An 8,733-nucleotide genomic window follows, 5' to 3' on the forward strand; every position below is an offset into this window, starting at 1 on the left:
GGCATTACTGATGGAATACGATAGAAGGATGTCGAATAATGAAAATCAAGACACCAAATCAGAGGTTACCGCGTACCAGGCTAGTAAAAGTAGCAAACAAAATATATCTAAAAATAATACGCCTCAAAAATGCTTTAAATGTGGAAAACCCGGACATTTCGCAAAACAATGCAGAAGTAAGATCTCGAATACGAGAGACAATTCCAAAATACACAAAAAGGATTCAGTAGCCTTGTTAATGGCACTGCATCACGTCAAATTAAATGATGCTTGGTTATTGGATAGTGCGGCGACACACCACGTATGTAAACACAAAGAATGGCTGAGGAACTTTAAGCCACGGCACCTCAAACAATTGATACAGCGGATGCATCATCAAATACGGACAAAGCACCATTCACAGCGGAAGGAGTCGGTGAAGTCGTATTAAACACCAAGATTGGTTACAAAGAATATGATATAATTCTAAATAATGTATATTATACACCCGGTTGTAGACGAAATTTAATATCAGTCGCGCAAATTGAAAAGAAGAATAAAATAATCAAATTTGAAAATGGAATAGCCAAACTAATAGATCCTTACTCAGGTAAAATATATGTGAAAGCTCGTCAAATTGATAATTTATATATTATACAAGCCGATGTCATATATCCGGATAATGGCGAAGCAATTAAACTACATACACTAAAGTTAGATAAGCAAAATATATGGCATGGAAGATTTTGCCATATCAATAATCAAAGCATAGAGGCATTAGCTAGAAAAGGATTCGTAAGAGGACTTCGTAAGATAACAAAATAAACCCAGAAAAATGCTCAGGATGTTGCATAGGAAAATCAACTAAAGCTCCATGCAAAGGGATATCCGGAAAGCAATCCAGTCAAATCCTAGAATTAACACACTCAGACATATGTGGCCCAATGCCAGTGGAGTCAATAGGAGGAGCAAGATATTTTATGATTCTGGTAGATGATTACTCAAGAAAAGTACAGGTACACTTCTTGAAAAGCAAAAATGAAGCTGTACAAATTATTCAACGTTACATTACTAAAACTAAAAAAGAGAAAGGATTGAAAATCAAGAGACTACGTACCGATAATGGATTAGAATACTGTAACAAAGAATTAAGGGAATTGTTCAACAAAATAGGAATTAAACATGAGAGAACATGCGTGGAAACACCTCAGATGAACGGAGTAGCAGAACGAATCAATTGTAAACTGATGGATATGGTGAGATCAATGCTGTTGTCACGTCCCGGCGCGGTGGCGGTAACACGTAGTGTTCGCACCTTTACGCGAGACTCAATCGGTAAGATTTACGAACCAATGAAAAAGTAAAAGATCAGAAAAGAATGTGAAACACAAATGTTGTGATTAATATAAAAATCGTAACCAAAATCCCTTTCTAATGGATAGCGAAATTGAATGAGAGATCGTAAGAGAAGCAGTATCGCATTGATATTTTGTTGCTCCTTACGCGAACAACGTGTATGAACAATAATTAGGACCGTATTCTAATGAATAATAAATTTAAATAATAAATCTTAAGGAAAGCAGTATCGCATCGATATTTTGTTGCGACTCTGCAAAACAACGTGTATAGTAATAATTAGGACCGTATTTTAATGAATAGTTAATTTAAATAGAGGCGAATAATGAATCCGAGTAAGACCACAAGAAAATGAATATGATAATAATACAGCAACGTAGTAAGAAATAGTAATCAACCATTGTGACTGACGTGTAATTATTTAAGTTTTATTATCACGCATTTGAAATGAAAGAATCGCTTAATACCATTAGAATGCATCAAGTATATGTTGACCGAAAATTTAAGAGAGTAACATTGGGTCTCGCTGATCATAAAAACTTTCTCCGTTTTCAGCGAGATTTTGCATATAATTAAGGTACCTGTCTTCGCATTCGAGACACTCGGAAATCGGTTGAATCAACGCGAGGTAGCGATGGCAAATAATGCAATGTAATCTTGGGCGGCAACGCCCGACGGATGCGTAATGCCTATCATTTAAAACTACGAATAAACTTTTATATTCAATTGGTTCGCTAGCGATGCATTCTTTGCAAAGACGCTCTTTTGCCGTAGGATTCACAAAGCTGGTTTCACGAACGCAACTAGCTAAGGAGTACCTATAAAGATATTCCAATCGAGGCGACCGACAAGCGTAACGTTTCCCCACACACATATCAATTATTTAAAATTCGATTAATCAGACGGTTGATTTAATAAGCTGGTTATAACTAACGTACGTATTCCCGGGCCTCCGCCAAGTAGAACGCTGGTAGGATTGGGAAGATTAACAACACTTCGTCCTTCTCGAGTTAATTGATTTGTTAGGCTTATAAAATGATTGAGACACGCGAGACAGTGACGCACTGGAAAAGGTTGAGATACGTTCTGGCCACAAACACGACACTTTGCTAATGGAACTATAGAACCGATATTCAAATGATGTCCGAGGACGTGTTCGAAATCATTTCACGTTGGTTCTGATAAATCGTGATAACAATTGAGGCACAATATCGTGCCAGTATTTCTATTCAAGCACGCGTTATCCAAGATACAGTACACGAAACGACAATTACAATTTGAGTCTGGGCGCGAAGATGTTACTTCGGTATCTGGCATTTTCTCTTGCTCAGATTTTAACTTTAAACCTTCCCATGCAAATAAATTTGGAACGGACTCACCGGTGTCGACTTGTATGGTACCTGAAGCCAGTGATAACTCAATCTAATTGTAAGGCGCCCGATCGGTTCCAGGATCGATCTTCCAATAGCAGGCTGATAGTCGTATGGAGATGAATCTTCAGATGCGTCATTGTTGCTGGTTATCTTGCGGTCGAGGAATCACTGCACTAGAGTTATTTCGCGACACGTCTTTACCTTTTATTATTCGTTGGAATTTAAGGATCGCACGCTAAATTGGAATAATGTTTAAGGATTTGAAATTAAAGATAAAATTCTCAAAGCAACCAAATAAATGTAATTATAAATGAAAATAAGAGTACATTGGTTAATAAATGAAATTACACTCAAATGAACTTATAAGATAAGAATTCTTACAAACATATAAGCACTTATGTTCTAGAAATGGAACGCGCAGTTCGCGGATTAAGTAATTGAACGTATAAAATTGATAAACCGAACTTAAATTAACCGTACTGAACTAGGACGAAACTAGAACTAGAATTAGAATTAGAATTAGAATTAGACTGAGTCAGAATTGAAATTGCGAATGCGAAAACTAACAACTTGACCGAAACTGACTCTCTGACTGAATATTGACGGCTTACTGAACAATTGAATACTGACTCGGCGGCATCGCAGGGCCCGTATTTATACTCCTCTGGATCTTCAGAGACAAAGGTTTGTCCTATGCAATAGGACCGCACATGGATGTAATCTCGCTTTTGAATATCGAATGTTCGAGGCATGGTTTATATAAAACTGCAGGCGATACTCGAACCTAAGTTTTGAGAGTGGTATGGTTAACATAAAACCGTAAGTGATATCCGGACCTAAGTTTTGAGAGCGACGACAGATAATTTACAGTCGTACGCTTTGAAACGCAACAAGGGGTTTACGTTACGCGAAAGGTTTTGTGTTGCGCCTTTTTGGCGACATGTGTCGAGCGCTATTGATACAGCGAGCGATAATTCCAAGAGGTGATAAACTAGAAAGTTTAAAACAAAAATTTACGAGTGGAAATCTACTTGCTAAAATATGGGGACGTTACACTGTCATCTTCGAAATTACCCACATCTTTTTGGGCAGAAGCCACTAGTGCTGCGGCTTATTCAAAAAATCGCATGGTTCACAGCAGTTTGGAAGATGGTGTCCCAGAAGGCATCTGGACAGGAAAATTACCCAGCGTTAAACACTTAAAAGTATATGGATGTTTGGCCTACGCTCACTTACCAGCACAAGGTAGAAAGAAACTAGACCCACGTGCGTAGAATGTACCCTAGTCGGATATTCAAGCCAGACAAAAGGATACAGGTTATGGGATCCAAAAAGAAAACAAATAATCCAAACAAAACACGTACAATTTGATGAGACAAAAGTCGGACACGAAGCAATACTTAGAAGCGATAATCACGTCCGTTTTGAGTTTTAGAACCATCACATTCAGAAACACATAAAGAAGTTTGAATAGAATCACCAACAAGGAAAGAACAACCAATTTCGCAAATAACACTGGATGACGATGATAGCGATACATACGACAGCGATAATGAAGAATCACAGGGACCCACAGAATCGAGGATAGTGGGGGAGACGGAAGATCCAAGATCTAAAAGCCGAGGAAGACCCAAGAAGAAACCACCAAGAAATCCGTATGGTTGCAAAGGCAAACCCAAAACAAACATAGAAATTAATCTCACTGAGATTGCAGAACCAAGGAGTTTGAAGGAAGCATTGGAATCACCGCAATCAAATGAATGGATACAAGGAATCAACGAGGAAATCGAGAACTTGGAACGACTCAAGACATGGATTCCAGAACTATCCAAACCAAAAAATTATATTGGAAGTAAATGGGTATTCAAACTAAAACGCGATGCCAACGGAAAAATTATGCGATATAAGACGAGATTAGTCGCTCAGGGCTTCAACCAACGAGAAGATATAGATTACAATCTGACTTATGCACCGGTTGTCAGTTTTTCCGTGGTAAGATTATTGCTCGCTTTGAGCGTTACATTCGGATGGGTTACTCGACACATAGATGTGAAGAGTGCCTATCTAAACGGGCATCTAGAAGAAGAGATATACATGAAGTTACCCTCGTTTCAAGATAACAAAGAAGGAAAAATCGTAAAATTGTTGCGACCAATTTATGGTTTGAAACAAAGCGGAAGAAATTGGAACGATGCTCTAGATAATTTTCTAACAAGAAAGGGTTTCGAACAATTACGATCATCAAATTGCCTATACCAACAAGGTTTTTGCACATATTTAGTCGTTTATGTTGATGATATTTTGATTTTTTCCAGGTACAAAGAAAAGGCTAACGAAATAGTACAAATAATCGGACGAGAATATGAGATTAGAGATCTAGGAGAGGTTTCTTACTTTCTTGGAGTTGGAGTTGAACGGAATTCAAACGGAGTTTCACTTAACCAAAGATCATACATAAAATCCATAATACGGCGTTTTGGCATGGAAGAATGTCGACCGGCAAATACACCTTTGGAACCAGGAATACAACTAATCAAAGATGATTCACTCGAGAACGAACAAGAAAAAAAGAAAATGAAGAACGTTCCATATAGTGAATTAATCGGTTGTCTTAGTTATATTAGTCAATGTATGAGACTGGACATTACGTTTGCTGTAACTAAATTAGCTCAATATTCATCAAAACCAAGTCATATTCATTGGTTAGAAGCAAAAAGAATAATTAGATACTTAAGTAATACTTTAGATTATCGTCTAGAATATAAGGTCAGAGAAACAAATGTCGAGATTTGGACTGACGCAGATTGGGGAACCGACGTAGATGATAGACATTCTTTTAGTGGCTTTATGACTGCAATAGGAAAAAATATTAAAAATTGGAAAGCGTCAAAACAAAAATGTATTGCGACATCAACTATGGAAGCCGAATACATTGCTTTGTCAAGTGCAGTAAAAGAGGCTAATTGGTTTAAAATGTTCATCGAAGAATTACAATTGCACGAATGGATAACAACACCATATGTAATGTATTGTGATAACAAAACAATTATAAATTTTGCGAAGAATCGTATAGAAAAATCTAAAACTAAACACATAGACATAGCGTATCACAATGCAAGAGAAGCTATAGAAAATGGTTTAATAACTGTTAATTACATACCGAGTTCAGAGAATATTGCGGATATTTTAACTAAAAAATTACGAAGACTACAACATCAGGGTTGCGTTGAACATATATGTTTATTGAAGAAAATTTAAAGTGGGGGATTGATGAAAGGTTAAATTTCCCGCGTTATTACATCCCCGTGACATCAGCGTCATTAAGGTTCTGTTTTAGTCACGGTGTAAGAATATAAGGTGATTTCACGATCATTGTATTCTATCAAAAAATCTGTGATCAAGATGTCATAGTTAAGGCATGTCACACAAGATGTCACGTTGGTGCAAGATCCCAAGTAAAAAAGAATAGAAGATGTGGATAGATGTGGATAGAAAAGGATAGATGATGAATCTCTAAAGCACATCTATATATAATTATAATCCTAAATAATACAAATTTTTAAAAATAAAACTTTTAACATTGTGTATAAAAATATATATTACTAACAAAATATTTTTTAATTTTTTTATAACAAATTATTCTTAGTTAAATTTGCAGAAAATATAATTAATAATGTATTCCAGTCTTTATAGAAAATTAAGTTTCTTTAAGAAAATGAATATTTATAATTAAGTTCCGCAGGACAATAAAATTTTAATAAAATTTCTATATATGTATATATATATATTTAAAGTCCCTCAACACGTAGCCACCTAGCGATTCAATGTGGAACAATGACGGGAAAATCACAAAAATTTGTTGCCGTGAAATCACCTTATATTCTTACACCGTGGTTTTAGTAGTAGAGTCGCGGAAAGCGATTGCGTCATACAGTTTCTTTTAATTTTATCGTTCTTCCTACGTATAAGTTATCACATGCACCTAAAGTGCATCAAACATTGTATTTACTTTATTTACATTGTATTAAGTATACCAAGTAAAAGTGCTTTTTGTTCTACGAATATTATTCGTTAATACTTATTCACAACATGTGTTAAAGAAAGTATTGAATATATACCGAATTTAAATTGATTTTTTGAATATAATACTGAGAGAGTAAATCGAGGTTAAAAAATGTAGTCATCTTTTACATATGCAGTAACGTATTTTATATTTTAAAGATATATTTAATACTAAATAATATATAAAAATATGTAACATACGAGGGCTGTATGATAAGTATCTGTGTTTAACGACAGAAAGCATCATTGACTCAAAGTCTGTATACCATCGTTTAACGTCATCTTCTAAACGACGTCAGTCAAAATTTCAAACAGATTTATCGAGTAGTTTTGTTTTGACAACTGTTGAAAGTGGACAAGGTTGTGTTTGTTTGCAACCATGGAAAAAGAGCAATATTGGTCAGTGATTCGATTCCTTTTTTTGGATGGGAAGACGTGTGAGGAAATCAAGGTGAAGTTGCATGTCGTTTATAAGGACCATGCACCTTCGATGACTACCATCAGATATTGGTTCAATGAATTTAAGCGTGGCCGAACATCCGTTTTTGATAAAGAGCGCCCAGGTCGTCCGATTGAGGTGACTACGGAGGATATGGTCAACAAAATCCATGATATTGTGTTAGCAGACCGCCGGGTGAAGATCAGAGAGATTGCTGACATTGTAAACATCTCAATTGAACGCGTACAAAATATCCTACACGAAAAATTGGGCATGAGAAAGCTATCGGCGAGATTGGGTGCCGCGTTTGCACCAAAAAAAAAACGCACCAGCTCATTCGTCCGCAATCGCCACTGCAAAACTGGTCGAATTACGCTACGAATTGCTGTCTCATCCACCCTATTCTCCAGATTTGGCTCCCTGCAATTTCTATTTATTTCCAAACATGAAAAAATGGCTTGGCGGAAAGCGGTTCACGTCAAACGAGGAAATCATCGCCGAAACAGAGGCCTATTTTGCGGAGTTCGACAAATCATATTTTTTGGATAGTATAAAAATGTTGGAATATCGCTGGATTAAGTGTATCGAGCTGAAAGGAGACTATGTCGAAAAATAAGTAAAAAAAATTTTTTTTTAAATGCGTTTTCTTTCCTAACACGGGTACTTATCATACAGCCCTCGTATATTAAACTATTGTTCTTTTCAAAGAGTCATTTTTTTATTTATATGTCTATCGAAAGTATCAAGCGCCTCACAAGTAATGTTCTTTCCTGCATATGAAAGTTTCACATGTAAATATAATTTTATAAATAATTTAATTAGTTGATATTTGTGATTCTCTAGAAAATCTAAATCTCGAACGTGTAAATCAAAATTAGTAAAAAGGTTATTGATTGTTAAATTACGCAAGATATCTGCCATCATTTTTTTAAATGCGTTTTTAGATTTTAAATTATCTTTTATTCTATAAAGATTAAAAACCTTTTCTATCCCACTAGTCAGTACGTATGAATCTTGTCTTGGATAACGTAGAAATCCGAAACTTTTCTATAATTTGTAAGATATAAACGTGAATATTATTTAATATTTTAAAATTATACAAGCCAATACATACCCAAAAAATTGCAAATTTGTATTATCTGCTTCGTGTTGGCGCTTATATTTGGTACTTTTGCACCCTTCCACAAAACAATAACGACTCATTTTACTTAATTTTATCGTAATAAATATTAAAAACTTGTCAAAAACACTCGTCAACGCAACAAAGTTTTGTTGGATTTTGCTAAGAGACAACTGTGAGATTTAGGTTATGTTCGCTTCAGTTCTTGGGTAATGGCCATGGTGGCGCTGTTCCAATGTTATGATACTTACAGCAAAATTTCGGGACTAGCAGTCCATATTTCTATAGTCAAAGGGCTGAACGGGCTCGAACTGGCATCACTGGCTACGCATGAACTTGGCGCTAGACAAGTCTCTTAATTACAGTCCGTGCAGTGATGCCAATTTGAGCTTGCTGGCACCATG

The sequence above is a fragment of the Linepithema humile genome, chromosome 4, assembly GCF_040581485.1.
Source record: "Linepithema humile isolate Giens D197 chromosome 4, Lhum_UNIL_v1.0, whole genome shotgun sequence".
NCBI lineage: Eukaryota > Metazoa > Arthropoda > Insecta > Hymenoptera > Formicidae > Linepithema > Linepithema humile.